Source organism: Cinclus cinclus, chromosome 3, assembly GCF_963662255.1.
Source record: "Cinclus cinclus chromosome 3, bCinCin1.1, whole genome shotgun sequence".
NCBI lineage: Eukaryota > Metazoa > Chordata > Aves > Passeriformes > Cinclidae > Cinclus > Cinclus cinclus.
The window spans coordinates 88,916,471-88,936,796 of NC_085048.1; positions in this window are offsets into that span (position 1 = coordinate 88,916,471).

Here is a 20,326-nt window from a genome sequence, read left to right on the forward strand (position 1 = left end):
GGTTCCTCCAGGCTCCATTTTAATGCTCCAGGGGCCAATCCTGCAGCTGCAAATGACACGAGCAACCTTAGCTTATAGGACCACTGCTCAAACAAAGCTCTTTTTTTGCCTTTCATGGCCACATCTGCTTGCCTGAGAAGCTGCACTCAAGCCAGCGAGAATATTTTCTACATCTGTAAGCTGGTCCATGCAGAGATGCCACAGGCTGAAGAGGCCCACAGAGCCACTGGCTGGCTTGGAAGGATGAGGGTGAGGTTTATGGGTCAGTTTTCACCCAGCAGAAGCAGTGCTCCCGTGGGAGGTGTCATAGCAGCCCAGCATTTCAACACCATGAGAGGCTAGACAACATGAGGAGCCACAGCAGCCTGTTTGCAGCCTGTCAGAGCCTCATCATCTTAACCTCAGGGTGGGTGAGAGCTGATTAAATCACACACTGCTGGGGTAGTTGGGGCTCTGGTACCCTCAGTCCTTGGCCAGGGTAAGATTTGGAATGACCACGCTACTTTGTCGCTGCAGTGGTTCACAAGTTTCTGCTGCTGGAATAGGATAGCTGAGGATGCTGGTGACTGGCACAGAAGGAAAATGAATAGCTCACATAATTTTTCTGGCTCAGATTTATGAGCCCATCTCATCAAGATTAAATTGGTGGCATAGTCTCAAATGAAAACTAGGTGCAAGAAGCAGCTTAACTTGACAGCATGAAAATTTGTCCCCTACTGGCAAAGAAATCTCTTAACTTTTTCTCTTAAAAGAAACCCCAGTCTAGTAAAAAAAATCTGGACTAACTCCCATCCAAGCTATCAAAAAAGTCAGTCCATCAAAAAAACTGGATTTAGTTCCATCCAAGCCATCAGATCACAATTTAGGTACTGGAACCATGCTAGGAAAAATATTATTTCATATTCTTTTCTTTCCAACTCAGTATCTGGCTGCTTTCCACCAGGAGAAGGAAGTCCTCCCTCTGAGAGGAATGGCACCAAGCCCTCAGCAACTTTTTTCACTCTTTTTGGGGGACTGCTTACTATGATTCCCTTTTTGGTGACATTTCATCTCTATTATTTCAGGAATAAATGCCTGTCTAGACTGGTACATTAGGGATTTTCTGAAAAAAAAATGGGATTTTTGGTAACAGTCTTCTGTACCTGCTAATGAAGATGTGTCTTTACAATAGGAAACTTCTCATTACTATTTCTGAAACGTTTTCATTAGCTGAGACAAAATTACTTACGTAAATACAAGCACTGGATGTAAGTATTCAGAACTAGGAATTTACACACAAGGAAGTTCCTCTAGAATAATAAATCATATTAAAAGAGAGATAGAGGAATCATTATTTCTGGAGCAGCAGCATTTAAAAGTTCCCTCTGTGGATTCACACTTAATACACTTGATACAGGAGGAAGTTATTTTGTGGCCTGGAGAAGAAGAAGTTTTAAACCACGATAAAGTGCAGGACTAATGAATCACTGAGATCTACAGTGTCTCTTGCCTCTTTACATCTCCCATATTACTAAATACAATACAGTAAAATTTCATGCACAGGGACCAATGAATAAAGACATAAAATGCATTATCCTACTGTACTCTAAGGACATTTTAAAGTTCTTTTTGTCAGTGTAAAATAATATAGACTACCTAGGACTTTAACAAGACTGTATGGATAAACCTAATACAGATAAATCTAAGCTTTGTAGGGAAGAAATCTCATTGTCTTTACTTTGCAGATGCTTGTGAGAAAGAGACCTGGTTATTACCGTAATTCTGGTTCTCTCTGTGAGGAGAGAACTCTCAAATCTGCTCTTCTAGTGCATTCTAAACTAATTCTTTTCCCCAAAAATTCCTATAAAAGCCTAGGAGCTCTTGCTCTCTTGAGATCCCAGATGAAATGCTGGAGCCCAGCATTGCTGCTGCCTCTCTTTTCTATCAGCAATGTCATGGCCTGTACCATCCTATTTTGCCCCAAGTGTTCCAGCTCATTCAGACAGCTATCCTCAGTGGTGTGGAGGAACCAGACTGGGTTCCTTAAAAAAAATTGTTGCCTTTTATCTGACTGAAGTTTCCCTAAATACAGTAGTTTATATGTCTGCACAGGGATAATAGGAAAGGCTAAAGATAATAAAAAATTATTTCAACATCCACAAAGCATAAACTAATCAGAACTCAGGCCTGTTGGTTTATGGTGCCACCATTCTATCTCAGACCAATGCAGCCTGTTTGCATGAAAATTCACACCAGTCAAGTGTCCCTAAATCTGCTCTGTCAAGCCATTGGTACTACTTGCCAGGCTCCTAATACATCCCCAAATATACCTAGGTCCCCATCAAAAGCAAGCATGCTTTAAAAACCTGAACTAAACTCTTAGTAAGTACATCTTTATGTATGTCCTAGTAAGACAGCTGTGCTTTTCTTCCTAACCCAGCTGACAAAAGCTGCATTGAGACAGTGTTCCGACTCAAAGATGCTTGGATGTGAATGTGTCTCCAGAGAGCAAATTAATCCAGAGTTTGAGCACCTTGAGAAGCTTTTTGGTTAATATTCTATCAGATAAAAATAAAGACCCCACAGAACAAATATACACAAGGTACACCACTATATAAACAGGAAACTAAGAACAAAACTTTCACAAAGACCCTGATGAACTTTCCTGTGCCTACCTGATTAACCTCTGTAGCACTCTGTCAGTTTTGTACTTGGGGATACTAAAAAAAAAAAGGAACTCTCAAGTGGACGGGGTGTGTAGTTCAGTATCAGTTAGGGTGTGGAGGAATAGCAAGACCTTTGCCATAGCAGGTTCTGCCCAATTTTATGCCCTTAGCATCTTCTTTATGACAGTGGCCCTGTACATAAGTAGGTGTATTCCCAGCCTCTTCTCCACTATGGAAGTGTCTACAAGCTTGGACATGCTTTAACTTCTGTATGTGTTAATTGAAGTGTTTTGTAGCTGAATTTTCACCCTCTGAGCCTTGAAATCCACAGGGAGCTTGCTGTAAATAGCAATCCCAAAGGGAGCCCTGTTCCCCACCTCCTTCCCTGCATGGCTCCCTGGGCCGGCCTGAGAAGCACAAAGTTTGCTTTGGGTCTGGGCTGTTGCTTATGTAAAATTAATTTATTTCTGTCTTCCATAAGGCTGCATGAAAGAATAGGTGATAAAGGAGGGATATAAGATCAATGGAAGCTTGAAATCCACAGTTCTAGAGTAGCTTTTCAGGTGCTCCTGTTCTTCCCTTCTTGCCCCTCACTCCCTCACCTTCCAATTTCCTTTGCAGTCACATTGCTCTCCCTTATAACATATCTTTCCCTCCCCTTGTGCTGAGCAAAGGACTCCCATAAACTGCAGGATAAACTAATTTACAGCCAGGTTTTCTGGAGTGTTGACTTCCCTTGAAGGTTCTCAAATACCTGCCAGGTTTTCAATAGTTTGAGGCCCACCTATCCTGGCCTTGAACACTTCCAGGGATGGGGCATCCACAGCTTTTCTGGGCAGCCTGGGTGCCTCACCACCCTCACAGTCAAGAATTTCTTCCTCACATCTAATCTAAACCTCTTCTCATTCAGTTTAAAGCCATCACCCCTTGTCCTGTCATTACATTTTACTTGAGAAAGCTTTTCTATATTGTCCCAGATGGCATTACCGTTAGCAAATTAGGTAAACAAAATAGCAATTGACCCAAGACAGGTGCCTATATGATTCAAAGCTATAGAATCTGCTGAAAAAAAAATACTTAAAAAGAAATGATCAGTGACTCATTGTCAGACTACAGGACTGTGTATAATGCGGTATTTCCCAGGCATCCCACCAGGGCCAGTTTAATATTTTCATTAATAAAATTACTTCTTACACTTTCAAACGATGGGGAAGCTTTCAGGGCCTGGAGGCACAATGAAGATGATGACTTGTCTTCAGAAAAGACAAAGGAAGTGGTCAAATGCTCTTGAAAGTACAGTGGTAGGATCTCATTTTAAAAGCACAGTGGCAGGGCTCTAGACAAGAGTAACCACGTGCACAAATTTAGAGCAAGTAATGATCATTTCTGCAGAAGAGGCTTTGGAGATAATAGTTTATAAAATAGATATGATTTCATGCAGCTGGAATTCAAAAAAATATAGAGGAGAAAAAAAGAAAAAAGGAAAAAAACATGCTGCATTGTATAAACACTTCTAGCAGAATCAAGTACCAAGCCTTTTTCTTTGACTTGTGATGCCAAAACTGTAAGTGAAGCTCCATTCCCAGTTTTAGGTACTGGATTTATAAGAAGAGGTAAACTCATATAAAGACAGAATGGAAGAGAAATTATATTAATCTGTAAGCATATACATAGTAGCAAGAAAAAACAGTCTCACGATAACTAGGACAGAAGAAAGTAATGAATCTAAGGAGCAACAGTGTAGATTTGGGTTAGTCTTCAGCTTCTGGACAGTTTCCAATAAAGACAAACAACTTTTATAAGAACAAAGTTTTAAAATTTGACAGTCAAATGAAAGAAATCTCATAAATAGGTATAAAATAAAATAATCTGATTTTATAGTGTACCATTCCTGCTGAATGTCAAATGGATAAGTTCATGCCATATAAAAAAAACTATACCAAGAAGTGACTTGTAGTGCAGTTAAACGAAGTTTGCAATTAAGAAGTGATGTAGAGTACTTCAGTATTTGTTAACAATGTGCAAAAAAAAAAAAAGAAAAAAGCTAAAAGTATCCACATCATTCTGTTTCCAGTTATTGTTTCAGGCTTTCTCTAGTATGTAGTGACTGAAATTATCTGAGTAATGATTTGTGGAACTGCAATCAGAGACAGTAAACTAGTGTAGGTCACTTCATGGAGAAAATTTAAGTTTAGCTATCCTGTTGGATAATTGGATGCTTGGTTTGCTTGGTATCTTTTCGATATAAATGCCAAAAAATTGGTCCTACTTATTTGGATCTGGAAAGTTGAAAAGGAATTCCACTGAGGCCAAATAAGTTTTCTAGGAAACCACTCCTAGATCAAGCTGGATATTGTTCACTTCTCCTTAGATAACCAACAAAGAAAAAAAAATTGAATTAATTAATAAATCAGGTCTTCTATAGATGTAAAAGGTGCACAATTCCCTTTCTCCTTTCCACATGTCACCATTAGATGTATGGTAGCTATAATTTCAATTAAACATTTTGAGAAGCTGAACGCATTGCAAAACGATGGACTCTCACTGAACTTCTTATTAGCATGTCCCTCTTTTTGAGAAATCTAAAAATCTGGCAAGGAAAGAAGCTAATTGAATCTACTTATTGTGAAAATAGCCAAGGGCAAAGAAGATGTACTGATGTTAAATGATAACATTTCATTTCTTTCCTGTCCTGAAAGGTGATATGTGTTAGAACTAATGCCCCTTGGCACAAGAGTTTGCTGGAATGTGCTGGTTTAGCATGGATCAGTGATCTTAAAGCTCTCCAAAGTGGGTGCAAATGTCACTCCACCGAGTAATGAGCACAAGGGTGGATTGGTCCCTACAGGATCTGTCTAAATAAATACAAAACTACTAGCTGTCAGTCTGGGAAAAGAGTCAAAGGCTATTTTTTTTTTCAGCTGATTGCTTGTTTGTGAGGCATACAAAACAATACATTAAAAAAAAGGCATTGAGGAAATACCAACCAGCACATGGGAGAGCTTTATGAGACTGATTAGTGTGCAGAACTGTACTGAATACTCATGTGAAAATCATGAAAATTTGTCTTTTTCTTTCTTTCTCTCTTTCTCTCTTTCTTTCTTTCTTTCTTTCTGCATCATGGGTATGCAATTGCACTAGTATTGGGACTAAGTATTTTCAAAGAAATGTTTGGGGAGGATTCAAGACATGATGTCTGTAGCTGAGTGATGACTCATTTCTCATAAATAGTGGATTATTCTATGACAGTAAGGAGTATTTTAGTATATTGTGATCTGCAGAGCCATAGAAGTCTATAAACTACCTGCTCTGTGAGTCTGTGAGAGATAACAAAGAAAGCAAGGAAAAGACATCCACAGACTTGAACACAGAGTGTTATACTATAAACTAGATGAATGCTAGAGAACCAGAAGTGGAAAATACTTGAAAATCAATGAACCTAACTATAATCAAGTAGTTTAGAAAAAAAATAGAGTTTGAGATATACTGGCTGAGGAGCCAGTCCATCTCCTCCTGCCTTTAGTGAAAGCTTAGATGACTCCCTGGTTCAAGGCCCGTTGGAGTCAGTGTGAGTCTTTCACAGACTTCAGTAGACCTAGCTGTACTTGGAAATCAGTCATTTTTTAAAATATAAATTTGTTTGCAAATCATTTATAGATAGGAACTAAGTTAATAAAATAAATATTTTGTTGTAAATTATTTGCCCTAAATCCAGTGCTTACCTAGTTTCCCTCAAAACTTCTGTATATCTGCAAACCTACACTGTAAACTAAATGGAGTAACACTGAATACCAGCATTCCATGGAGTTCCTTTTGAAAGTTTTATATGCTACATATACACTATATTCATATTTAAAACAGCTGTTTAACATATGAGGATTTTATTACTTAGTTTACTTCTACCATTTTTCCATTAATAAATTTGCCATATATGCAGGCTTACAAACCAACTAAAACAGACCCAAATGTTCTAAATACACAGTCAGTTCATTAATAAATTATAATAAAGAAAATTAAAAATACAGTTTTTCTATTCATGCTAGCTGAAAAGATACAAGAGAAACAGACTGATCATCCAATTCCACAGACCACAGAATGAAAACATGTAAGCCTTCACCTAGCAAAAAAAAAAAAAAAATCATATTTTGAAACATCTTAAAGAAAATTTCAGAAGAAAATAATTAGAGACACATCTTTTTCTGTTCTTGCTCTTTTCAGTGGCAGGTAATTCAGGTGCATTTTCTAAAACAAAAGCACATCCTCATATTTTCAAATGTACCTAGGGATCTCCTTGGCTTTACAGAAACCAGCTGCATCATGTCTCCACTCAAACATATAAAACCAAAGGCACCAAAACCCTCTCCTCTTCTAAGAAACTCGGGGTCATAAAAATGGCTGTTCTCAGATTCATTGTCAATATTGAACCTAACAACCAAAACTTTATACAGTTCTGAGAGCCTGTGAGTTTTCACTGCCAGCACAGACACGCTCACCCTTTCCACTGAGACTCGACAGCAAACTGTGCTGCAGGTCTGCTCTGGGTGGAGATGGCAAACAGATGAGTTCCCACACTTGTGTGCACTTGGGTTCTTTTGGGCAATTTTAGATGAATTCAGAGGTCACTGGAAAGTGAACCCTGACAGGATGGAATGCTTAAATTACATGACAAAAAGCAAACAAACTTGACCCCCACTCTTCATGACGGCTCTGACAATTGTGAAATGAAAAAGAAGAAATCACTGAAGGTTTGTTAGGGAAAAGCATCTTGTTGTGCAATATAGTATTATATCCCTCTGTGAAATGGGGAGATTAAAATTCACTGTATCTTTCAGGTTTTCTAATTCTTTTCTCCCCCTAAAAATTCATGGACTCAGGACAAGCGTGGCACGCACTAAGCATTCCAATTGCTTTTGAAAGGAGCGTTTTGCTAGTGGAAAATGTGCTGTCTCTTTGATTGCAAATGTAGTTGATTGTGAGGAGAATGAAAGGATGACCTATGACATGACCTGCTCGCACAGTAAGGTCATTTTTTCTTCCCCCTCCTCACACAAAAGATAAGAGGCTGACTGCTTACAAAGTGTTCTGGCAAATGGACAAATTAGGACTGCCTGGACTCCCGCTCCGGTCAGGCAAGTTATTCTAAGTGAAGATAAGTGAAAGTTTGAAATGTTTTGAGGAGGAGGCAGACTGCGAGCTTTCGTTCCTTCCCCAGATAGATGGATTGTGAAGGAAGAGAGCTGTGCAAAAATGTCTGGCCCAGGAGTTTCGGGTTTCAGACTTCAGGTTTCCATAGCTGAGCAGTGGAGAGAAGGAGGAGGAGAGGATGGCTGCATGGATGTAATGTTGGATGGCAGCAGCTCAGGACAGCAAGGCTCTGTTTGACTCCCAGCCTGACTATTTGCTTCCTGTGAGACACCACACCATAACATACAGGCAAACAAAATCCTCCTTTGAGATGCTGAGGCACAAGCCAGATCTTGGGTAAAATTCCTACAGCTATGTTAACATAGCATTTTATCTGAATAACACCTGTACATTCAGGACAACACTGGCATTGTGAAAATTTAACTTAATGGCTTTTAAATCCAAACTTGCTTTGGCTGTGCATGGGCCAGTTTCTGTCTGGGTGTATCCACATACATAAGCTGACTCTTGATCTACTGTCAGACCAACATTTCAAGCTCTGTATGAGTCAGAATAAAATTATTCATACCTTGGTGATGTGTAATGAGATAAAATTATCTGTGAGGAGTGTTCAGATAGGCTTGTGCTGTTCATTTACACACCTAGCTAGAAAACCGAGCTGCTTTTTAGTAAAACTAAGGTCAGATTTCAATTGAGCCCTCAGCAAGTCTCTAACTTGGGTGGAAGTCCCCTGATTCCAGCAAATAAACAGCTTAAAGCTCAATCATTTAGCACAGAATTGCTTGGAGACTTGGGGTTTGAACCCTAACCCTCAGTGCAGAATTCCTGACTATGAACTCATTCAAACCAAAGCCAAAACAAAAGTTTTCATGAAACCCAGGAAATCTGAAACACCAACTTTCTTAGCAGTGCTACAAAGCAAGCTCCAGAAAACCACGGAAAAGACCAAACACCACAAAAAAAAATTAAACAGATGGAAAATGTCATTTTCTGGAAATGCCTCTTTCTTCCTACAAAGCTGGCAGGTTCTCTAATTTCTGCTTCAGAAATATACAGTATCAGTAAAGTTCCAGCTGAAGTGTACCTGGCACATAGCTGGTATCAGCTGCAAATCAAGGAACTCTCCGACCGAAAGCAGAATCTGAATCACCCACCATAGGGTGACAGGCCTGATATATGTTTTCAACACATTTGTGGAAAGTTGTTAAATGTGGTGCTGTGTGATTTCACATCACAAACTTCTTTTTACACACACACACACACACACACACACACACACATATATAAACGAAATATTGGGAAGTTCTGGAAAACTTGCAAAATGAGACATGTATGCCAGCATCACCCTGATGATGAAACAGATTTGCACCATCTGACAGAATTTCACTGTCAACTGATTTGGGCTCTAGCCCAGAGCAGTCTTTAAGCAGGTATTGTCTCAAAGCATGGCAGCAATCTCCTGCAAGGGTTCATATGTTTTATATGAAGAACTTTCTTGAGTGCTTCACAGGGTCCGGAGTTATGTTAAGAGGTAAGTAAGAGGAAAAGCTGAAGCTCATTCTTGCATAAAATTTAAGCCCAAACTTTTCCTTTTCAGCAATTTTCTTAGTAATAAAAATGAGCATATTAATTACCTTCTTAGCCCCATCAAAATCAAATCTGTGACACAAAATAATCAACAAGAGTGATTATGTCCCCCATTCTGCCCCTGTGTCCCCCATCCACACTGCACACAGTTCCCATTCCCTTCTGGTGAAAACTGTGGGAAAATTCAGTCTTTTGTATCTGTCAAGCCAAGTCTTCATCTGTGACCATAAAAATGAAGACAGAGAATCTGGAGATCATTTCCCTCAACACTGTCTTGGAAATGCTGGTATTATCCTGGTGCTGTAGAGCATCCATACCTCCTCTGTCATGATTGTATCTCTAAAAAATGTGGGCATATCTGCACAGTGATTCACCATTGGGTTAAAATGAGAAAATTCAAATAGAAACTTTTATTGCCCCTTGTTTTAGAATATAAAACAAAATGCTTGACATCTGGTCTCTTTTAATAGCATCTGGAGTCGTGTCTAAAGAGATACTGCAAATTCAGTTTCTTCAATTGCATTTGAATTTCAGTATGAGTTATTTTAGGAGAACACAAACTTCTCGGTTTAGAGCTAGTTAAAATTAAAGAGCAAGAGGAAAGACACTCTAAAGTTCCTTTATCTAAAATCAGTGTTTCTTCATTGTACACCCTGTGATCTCTGGAAAACAAGGAACAACCCCAGCTTAGAGGCAGGATGAGAAGGAGAAGCTGAGGAAATAAAACATTCATTGAAAGGCACTGTAAGCTGTCATTCAACCTCAGGGTGAGACCCTTCCTGCTACCTTTTCAGATCACTTTTTGATTTCCAGCTTGCTTTCTTTTTTCTTTCAGAGAGCAAAAAACTTATCAGCAGCTTTTGTAACATTTCAGATGAGCCATTTCACCATTCTACAGCCTCCATGCACCATTATCTTCTATCTTCCAGCAATCATTTGGAGAGCCTCCCACTGCTGGTGAGGAACTACTCCTGATGGATACAGCACCTCATGTGTTAAGCTTTGCTGGCAAAGGGACTGTACAGGTTCAATAGATCTCATGGCTAGTGCATGGACATGGGCTTCTACTCTGAAATACCTCTGTCTTCAGTGTAAATAAATAATTACATTAATTATGTGAGTAAAAACTCACAGAATCTGATTAATGAGGAATATACAAGGCTCTGGTAGCTAATTCCAGCTCTGCAAGGAACTGGCTGAATCATAGCTCAACAATCAGCACTTTGCTTGGATGCAGTATCAAATTCATAAGGCTGCTATGTTTTGGTCACTAGAAGAACCAGAGGTATCTATTGTGTTACCACTGATCAGCTGCAGTGTAGCATTGACGCTTCACAACTGGTGGAGTTGGAGGCAGAAAAACCAAAATTGAAACTCTCTAACTTTTAATCTACATTACATCAGTTTAAAACTGGGACAGACTTAAGATAGATATGGCCAGTAACCAACAGTTCCTGCAGTTCTGCTGCCAGGCAGTAACTTATTAAATTGCTATAACTCAGCTGTCTGTCTGAACCCTAGCACATTCAGTTAATGAGTACTCAGTAATTTTTTTTAACCATGCTGAGATTTCTATTAAAAGCATTCGATTTGGGTTTTTGAATGTGGCTTCTGGGCTTTAGAAGGAGAAGGAAGTTATTAAACTTCTTCTCATGCATCGAGAAAAATCAGGGGTTAGAGTTTCTTCTTGTTTTCCTGATTGCTATCGAATGACTCCCACACTCACTCTCCAAATAGTATTTATCCTCCACTCATTACAGACACTGTTACTATTTAGCAAGAAAAACAGCAGGTTCCAGAAGCACCTCAACTGGGTATTCCAGGCTCCCAAATACTGCAAAGCTAATAAGTGCAAAATAAGGGCTTTAGAACATTTAACATGTGGCGACAGGACTGAATATTTGCAAGTATATTGGTGCAATGCAAGCACATCAACAGCAATAGGATAAACTATCTCTACTCACTGGGCCAAATTCTGCTGCCTGTTTTCAATGCAGTTACCCCACTGAAATCAGCTGAGTGACTCCAGGTTTATATTCATGTAATGGAAGCAGAGTCTGACTCACCATATGGAATCAATTTGGAAAGAAGTATAGTAGAGAGTTTTATCTACACCTTATTGTTCATTTTTCTTATTTCCTTATTTCTATTTTTCTTGGTTTCCTTGCAGGTTGATAAGCAATCTGAATTCCTGCTGAGGACTGAAGTTATTATCAGAAATATCTGAAAGTAAAGGTACCTAGAGAAATGTATGATCTATCCTATTTCCCAACCACCATCCAAGTTTCTCTCAGTGGTTACCACACAGAACTCTGACCCAAATCATCATCAGCCCAAAGCAAAAGTGTATAAATAAGTCATAAAAGAGTATTTACCTCTTGAACAAACTGTTCAGAGCCTGCTGCATGTTTATACAATTGCAACTCCTGAAGAACAGGAGGAATTCTGCTCCTTGGGCTGAAGACTCCACAGACCTCAAGTAAGGGGCTCAGCAGCTCCTGCGTGCTGCAGCTCCTGCTCCCAGGGGTTCCACACATCTGGATTTCTTCCACAGCTGCAATGCTGGGTCCATGAAGACCCCACACCCATCACACAGCTTACAATAGACACGGCAGGCTGACAGGCCCATGGGGCTCCATCTTACCCAGGATCCTCTCAAGCATCCAAAGAGAAGCCTCGTGACACTAAATGTCAGCTGGATTGCCACATCAGGAATGTCTTTACCGGGATCCCCTGTTTTGACAGCTTTGGAACAGAAAACAAAACTGAGATCTATGAATTTCTGGCCAAATCAATGGACATGAGATTTGTGCTGCCTGTTCCAGTGGAAGACCTGGGATGAAGCTCATGGCAGCATTTAAGAAGTATCATATATTGTTTTGTTGTTTTCTGGTTTGTTTTCTTTTCCCAGAGAGAGCGTGAATATCCAGAAAATAATTTTGAACCCATGTACTTAAGATACAATTAAGTACTTAATTAATTCGATCTTAAATCCACAGAGGTAGTATTTTAATTTGAAAGGTGCAATTGATCCTAAAAGATATGGGGGTTTGAGAAGATAAACTCTAATGTGGGGTATGAGTGGGGGGGATGGGGTATGAAATAAGGGGACAGATAAAGTCAGTAAAACAAACTGTTGGCCTGTATATATAATATTTCAATAATGTTATACTTAGAGAATGCTATCTTAGGGTTTGTTATAGCTGTTATCATTCAGTGAAAGCAAAATAATACTCCTTACAAAAGTAAACAAGAAACATGATAAATAGAAGTTACAATAGTTGAAATGGTTTTTTATCAGTGCAACCTCCTACAACATAAAAAACAGAAAGGGTAAGTGAACTCTCTTCAGCGCAGCACTAGATTTTCATGAAATAGTGAAAGTTCCCAGAAATTACTTGGAGATGGACAAAGCCATTCCTATGCAAATATTTAAATAATGTGAAAGAGGCAGAGCAAAAAGGGGTCTGAAAAATTGGCATGGTACTTTATAGACAGAGAAGCAAGGGAAAATTATTTAATTGATGTAAGTTACTTAAATAAAAAGCCAGAGTCTAAGATCCTCTTCTAAAGATAGAGGCAAGAAGCAACAAATTTGGCTGATAAAATTAATAGCGTGCTTTCAGCAAGATTTATGAAAGGCATTTTGAGTTAATACCATTAATGACATTTTTGAATAAGAAATGAACACTCTGATAAATTTATATAGCCTTATGAAATAGCCCAAACCTGGACAACTGAATAGGTCTGCAAAGAGAAATGAGAAAAGGAAAATCCATTCTAGCTCCACAGAGCTGAAATAAACTCAAGCAGCCACGTCCCTGCCTGCTTGCTTCCTGAGAAAGTTGGGGATGACACAGAAAGCCAGTACTTAGGAGAGCAGGTCCCAGGCACAAAGTCACCTGGACTGCTGTGTGAAAAGGCATGGCTATAAATCAGAGCTTCAGCACAGCCAAGTGCAGGACACCCAGCTATGCAAAGTGAGTGCTGCCAAGACAGCAGACTACATCTGGCAAGTTGTAGCTCTGGAAATACTTGGGGTCTGGAGGTGTCCCTGATGCTGTGCTACAGCTGAAAGAGTTCATTTATTTCAGGGCTAGATGAAGAAATGTGATACTAATAAACAGGACAAGGAAAGTCACCATTTACTTTGGGAACTGGTGCCCAACTCTGTATTGAGTACAGAAGAACCATGAAGAGTGCAGAAAATACTTGGAAAATGAAACAAAGGAATGAAAATTTTCCCTTCTACTGAAACACTCAGGAACTCAACAGATTCCTGTGTCAAGGAGGATATAAAAGGGCAATTTTCTTGGCAACAAAAATGTAATTGTTCATAGCTGCAAAAGATCAAATTATAAGAAGCTTAACTGTCTGAGCACTGGAGCAAGACAAATTCTGAACAGTGACTGATTAGCCACCAGGACAGCTTAATAAAGTTATAGTGAATTCCCATCATAGGCCATTCGAAACCAGAACTAGAATGTTTTCTAAATCAGATGTTTTTTTCAAATGAGAAATAGCTTACAGTAGTCCTGTGTCCAAGTTATGCTGGAGGTCAGAGTAAATGATGATACTCCCTCCATCTGGTTTTGTAGTCGCTAAGTAGGAGCCACAGAATAAGCTTCCAAAGGGAAGGAGCTGGCTCCTAACATCTCTACCTAGCATTCATTTTAAGTGTTTGGTTCCAATTGACAAAATGCATTCTTCAATGGTAGTCTGCAGCAAAGTTATGATTTTCTAATCCTACCCCTAAATTCTGACAATTAGTTTTTATTAGTTTAGATTGTCTTTAGCAGAAATACTTGTCAGGGAGAAGCTGTCCTCTGAACAGCTGGTAAATCAGACAAATTCCCTTATAAAAGAAACTTAGAACTGTGAGAAGGAGACTTTGTGCAAGGTTAGATTAACATAACTATTTACTTCAAAAAGGAAAGAGCTACAGGACAACGCCATAACATGTGTATCAAGTCACTTGTCTCAGTTCCAGAACTAATTGCTATTACAAATATTGGCTGTGCGCATCCTGCCAGCCATCCAAGGAGATGTCTCTTGCTGCACTTTCTGTTGAATCAGTCCCAGCCCCAGAGCTACGTGAGACTGTTCCACTGGTGTTTATACAGAGCCCAGGCCAGAGCAAGTGATGGGCTCCGGCTGCTGCGGCCGCCTCAGCACTCAGGATGGCTGCAGTCAGACCTGCACTGACTGAGGTTATTATTTGTATCATCCCTGAACTTGCTGTAGGTGAAGACAGACAGAGGCCTTTATTCTTCCAGCTCCCAGAACTTTCATATTTATCTTTTCTTAGCACGAATGAAGAGGGGAAATGGAGCATAATGAAGTGACGTTTTTCATTCTAACAGGTTTTTCTCAACAATGTAAGTCCTTGTTAAAAGGTTTAGTAAATCAAAATAAAGCTGTTTTAGAAGATAACTCTGTCAGGTAATGTAAAAATTCGTCTTTCTGACCTAGGTTCCCCTGAAGAAATCAGAAAATTTATTTCTTTGGGGCGAACACTGGGGAGTTCTCTCCTTTATTCTCATTTGGTACCAGTGCCAGTACACTTTTCAGCCTCTATTGATATATTGCATTTTTCCATCTCTTCATAACACTGGATATATACAAAATTATATGGCATCAATACACATAAAAATACAGGCTAAAAATTCAGGATAAGAAATCCAAAATCTCAATCACCTTTGGCAGTAGCTCAGAAAAAAGAAAACAAACAAACAAAAAAAAAACAACAACAAAACCAAAACAAATAAAAAACCACCCAAAATTATCCTCAAAAGTTAAAACACTTAATCAGAACATTTCTAAAATCACATGCTTTGGCTTTTCTTCTTCTTTTTTTTTTTAACTGACCTAAATCTTTTAAGTGGAGTAAAACAAGGGGGTTAAGTAACACAGAGAGGGCTCCTATGTGTTAAAATTGTTGGATGCCTTAAAATTTTCTCCATTCCTTTTTCCTCTCATTCCTTTTTCATAATGCAGCTATGGAATGGGAAAATCCATCATTCACATGCAAGGCTAGAATTCCTCCAATGAACCAGTCATATTATTTTTTCTATAATAATTTTCATACAAATTTGAATTCCACACAATTGGATGGGATTCATCCTATTCATGCCTTCAGTTAATTGCACATTCCTAAAGCTGTTGGTGATAATTTTGGTGAAATGTAGTGTGTGCTGCATGGTGAAATAGCATCAGACATATCCTTTAGACATAAATACTTACTATTGTTTAAGCTCAGATTGTGGAAAGTAAATACAAACTCTAATTTTAGCTTCAGTTGCTTTATTTCTGATTTTGTAAGTCATTTTGTGAGATGAGTTTTTCTTTTCTTTCTATAGAGTACAGGATCATCTTAGTTAACCAAATTTTTCAATAGAAGAATGTTTAATCCTCAATCACCTAGAATAACTACTAAAATAATTAATTATTTTAGTGATAGAAACTCATTAACTGGGCTCACATTGGCATTTATACTTTCAGGTGACTTCATAGTCTGTGGAAAAAATACTTTCACTTTTTTGAAAATCTGGTCCTAACCCTTTTTAAGATGTCACTTAAACCTAAATAACAATGTCTATGCAAGATGCTTCTGTAATAGTTTTCATGAAGGATCCCACAGGAGAATAAGCACAGTACTGTGTTCCCAGTGGGAAAATAAGATGAAAAGGGGATATAAAGTTTTTTCTTAGATACCAAACCGGGAGATGAACATGCTGTGTATCTTGCTTTATACATGAATTAGGCAGAGAGAAACACCAGGGTCAGCATCCCAGTCAGAAGCACTGTAAGGGAGGTAAAGTGTGGCCCCCCTTTGAGAGGGTTAGAAATTACTCTTTTTCCAAGCAGTCATAGTGGGAGCAGACACCATTTTTCATTGTGTCTGAGAGGCAGCAATAAGGCTGAATGTTGTGCCAGTAAAAGCCAGTTAATTTTCTTTGTATTGGCAATATAGAATTTGAACTTGACTCATCTTTTCATCAAATTAGTAGTGGAGCAGACAGCAGACCATTTATCTTGTAGGCCATCTTACATCTGACACCTGAGATTCACACTGTCCAAATTCAGCCTTTTATTTTGGCAAGCAGTTATGTGTTCAGATTTTGGTATTTGCTTCTTGGATGATTTAGAGTACAGTAATTCAGGAAGTAATATTTTACATCATCCAGTAAAAGAAATGAGGCCATTTTATCATATGATATTGCAACCATCCAAAGCTATTCCTTTCATGGTCTAAAAGAAAAGAAAAGGGTAGAAAAAATGTTTGAAGGGAGCTGCCAATAAAGGCCATTTATTTCGTATTTCCCTTTTCAGTCTTTTTTTAGTGTTCAACTGTCCCAAGTTCTGAAACAGTTCATTTAATAAGATGTTAATAATTTTGGAAACAACATCAGAACTAACCTTCTTGCCAAGTAGGCAGTCCTGTTTTGATATCTTAGTAATGAATAGCACCTTCACCCCGACTATTACTAACCCTTGCAATACTCAGTTGGCATCATTATAAAGTTCATAGGTCTTTTAATTTCCAGACCAAAAGCACGAAAGGTTTTATCAAGATATGAAGTACATTCCAGTAATATGGACAATGTCTTTATTGCTGAAAGTGTAGTTTTAAAAATCAATATATCCCACTTATGAACACAAAAATTCCTTATACAGCTGCATTGTGTTGTTTCCACATTTGTTTAAACACAGGAGTCTGGCTAAGGAATATACAAACGATTCATAAAAACATGCCTATGTTACACATGTGTGAACCACATGGAAAGTAACATGTGGATTTCAAACTCGGGGCATGGGTTTCCTTTTTTATAACTATTCAAAGAAAAATATTCTTAGTAGGGACGTTTTTTCAATAACATTTTTTGAAACCTTAACTTCAGAGGGTATCAAAAATGCCTCTCATGAGATATAGGGCCACACATATTGCAGACAGCTGCTTGGAAAAGTTAAGACCCACCTGAAAAAGCAAAAGGGATGAAGTTTCCACAGCTCATTCCTTTCAGCAAAGCAAGAACCATACCTGGAACACCAACCAGAGACACCCTCCATTTACCTCCGTATCTATTAACTGCACTTTAAATTCCTGATCCAAATGTAAAATATGGCTTATTTTGCAGGCAACATATTGTATGAAGTCAGCCAGGAGATAGAAGTCAGAGTTCACATAGTCACAGGCATCAGTGAGGCTCCCCAGTTTCATAGAGTGAGCAGACAAGTTTGAAAACCAGGATGTCATCCAGAAGGACTGGCACCTGATAAGTTGCACCATGGGAAGCTCATGACGTTCAACAAAGCCAAGTGCCAGGGGCTGCACCTGGGGTGAGGCAACCCCTGGCACCAATCCAGGCTGGGGCATGTATAGACCAACAATAGAGAGGTCACACACAGGCTCTCTTGGAGCTTTCCACTTGATTCACGGATTAACATCCTCTGTCATGCCACAAGATCCACACAGTAGGGTCACCACAGAAGCATGGATGGCCATATTCCAGTACACTCCTGCCAAAACAATTTCTTTCACAAGGGTTTTCCAGGTCCCCTTCATACTACTGCATTTTGATATGATTTTTGAAGGAAAAATTAAGGTATTCCCTGAGTACTCCCAATTTTTTAACTCTATTTCACAATTGGCCACCCAATGAACACTGGAAGGCTGTTCCTTGTGCTTCATGTTCTTCAGTGTTTTTCTTATAAAGCATTACAGCTAACAGTAAAGAATCATTGTTGTTTCAGTCCAGGCTCTCTTATAGAATGCTTTTTGGCTTTTCACTCTACTGTCTTTGCACTTCTGAAACTGCTTTATCACAATGTAAAATTCAGAAAACTCCTTTTGGAGCTGGTGCAAACTTAAATTTGGAGAGCATTAACAGTAAATTTGATTCAATTATTTTGAAGGCATCAAAATCATCACAGATTCAAATATGGTGTTAGTGAGCATAGCAAAGAACTTGCAGTGACAAAAAGTAAAAGAGGGTGGGAAAGAAGTCAGCAAAGGTTGAAGGAGAAAGAGCAAGAATAGGTTTTGATACACAAGAAAAGATAAACGCTCTGCTCTTTTAAGGTAGTGTAACTGAAATAAGACTCATTCCCAGTGATCTCAATGTTTTTATGGCAAACAAAGAAAATGAGGCAGGACTATTTAAGGTATCAGCAATATAGGTTCTAGTCCCAAGTCTGTCTTTACAGACATCTGGTGATGGAAGGGCAGGCAGAGGGATATCAATGCACATAATACGGGGGCCATCACATAAAAACAAAGATTAAAATAAAGTCTAGCATTTCTTTGCAGGAAATGCATAGCATGGTGTGAATGAAGTAAAACAATGGTCTAGCAAATGGAATTGTGGCAAATGGTGATCCTGGGGGTTAAAAAGAGAGAGAGAGATTTACCTGGAGACAAATAGGTGCAGCTGTGGAAAAGAACCATCCTAAGAGAGTACCTTAAATCACCTGTCACTCTGAAGCCAGGATAGCTGAAGTGGTGGCTGATCCCATATGCCAGAGTTGCCCTGCCCTGCATCAGCAGACAGGAGACTGAGCGTGCTTCAGCACAGACATCGAAAGTGTAAGCCACGTGTGTAACTGTTATCATGGAAAATATATATTCCCATTGGCTCCACTGTCAGATACCCTGAAGGCATGGAAAATGCCACAAAAGATAAGCCATACACTTCTTTGTTCGTTCCACTTGTTTGAATTGTTCTCTGCTCTGCAAGTCCTTTATCAGCACCATTTTTACAAGGCATCAGTCTGCTTCTGATAAGTATTGCTGGTATCACTACTGCTGAGGGATTGGAGGGGCATTTATTTCTGAACAATGAACAATGGGCCATGGGCAACCTGTAATCAGGAGTTTATCCACTTATCTATTAAGATAGTTAAATTCTGGGGTCCCATTGCCTGTTTGTATTTGAATCACAGCTCCACTTGGCCATAAAAGCACAAGAGTTTGGAGAGGTGGAGCCCACTGCCTCGAACACAGAAGGTCAGAGGACTCACCTTAGCAAGCTGGAAAAACTCTAATTTACCCTTTCAGGCTCGGCATCACTTGCAGTGGAGGGCTAAGCAGCAGAAGGAATCCTGGGATCACTGTTCATTTTAACAATATTTAATTTTTACATACCCGATAGCAGAAATACTTTTTTTTTTTTTACTTGAAAGATAGAACAGTGAACAAAAAGAATTTCCTTGGCCTCAGAGGAGAGAAGTGGAAGAAGATCAGATCTTGTGTTTGTCGAGGGCAGAATTAAAGAGAAAGCATCTCTGCCAGACTCTTTGTGATGGATGTGATGTTATCTCAAGTACACCAAAGTTAAAGATACACTGTGAGATTCATAAAAGTCAGATTATCTGTTATCTATCTAATGAAAACCACAGTCACACTGTTGTCAAAAAAACACAAGCCCTATTTCTTGTGTGTTCTTTAATAACTGGCATGATTTTGGAGAAAATAAAATTGTAGTGGAAATTCCCACTGAGCCAAATCTAATTTTTAGATGATATGACACTTGGTTTCCTAGAGTTACATTAGAAACATCTGGTGGAAAATGTTACTTCTTGATCTGTACTTTAAAAAAAAAAATTTCCTCTCCAGCACTCTTAATTAATCTTCAGAGACATTAGCATTAGCAATAGTTCATTTAATATATTTCAAAAATAAAGATTGGAGTATGATCAGTGGGCAAAGATTTTGTTGATTCTTACACAGTAATAGCTCTGTAGTAAAGCTGTTGTAACAAACCTGGGGTTTAGCTCTTCTTAATTACCCAGGGTAACACAGTTCACTAAGCATGTCACTTGGCACCACTCCTTGCAAAGCAGAATTTTCTTGAAAAGCTTGTTTGTAGAAGAGGTAGGGGGAAATCGGGGGGCTGAAAGGGAAGGACGCGGAGCTGGCCGGCACAATTGGCCATTGACAGAGCCCTGCT